Source organism: Corvus brachyrhynchos, unplaced genomic scaffold (assembly GCF_000691975.1).
Source record: "Corvus brachyrhynchos isolate BGI_N302 unplaced genomic scaffold, ASM69197v1 scaffold10, whole genome shotgun sequence".
In the NCBI taxonomy this organism is placed as follows: domain Eukaryota; kingdom Metazoa; phylum Chordata; class Aves; order Passeriformes; family Corvidae; genus Corvus; species Corvus brachyrhynchos.
In genome coordinates this window covers 9,164,063-9,164,623 of record NW_008236180.1, presented here as the reverse complement: position 1 = coordinate 9,164,623, position 561 = coordinate 9,164,063, and positions in this window count along the sequence as shown.

The window sequence follows — 561 nt, the reverse complement described above, 5'->3', positions numbered from 1 at the left end:
AGGAGTTTGTTAATGCTCAGTTTGCTCGGTGGATCGATGTTTGCTGGCATCGCCTCGCCCTGCCTGTGTGTGCGTGTGCGCGCGTGTGTGTGTGTGTGTGTGAGCGCGTGTGCGCGCGTGTGCCCGCGCGCAGGGGTGCGTGTGCGCGCGTGTGTGTGCGGATCCCACATTTCCTCCCATCCCGAGCCTCCCTGTCCTCTCCCATATCACTCACTGCCTGGCATCTGACAGCACGGAACCTGCAGAGCTCCGCGCTCACACGCGCACGCACACACACACACACACCGCGCACACCCGGGCACCGCTCCGCCATACAGCTCTGCGAGGAGGAGGAGGACAGGACAGGGAAGGGAGGAAGCAGCCAGCCCCACAGTCTTTCCAGAGCTGCCTTTTTAATATATACAGATCTATTTTGTTATTTATTTATTACCATTCTCTGGCACTGTGGGCGCCTTTCATTTGCTCCTGAGCTTGGATGTTTGAATCAAAGCAAAGCAAGTGTTGCAACAGTTAAAAAAAAAAAAAAGCCAACCAAAAAAAAAAAAAAAAAAAAAAAAGAGA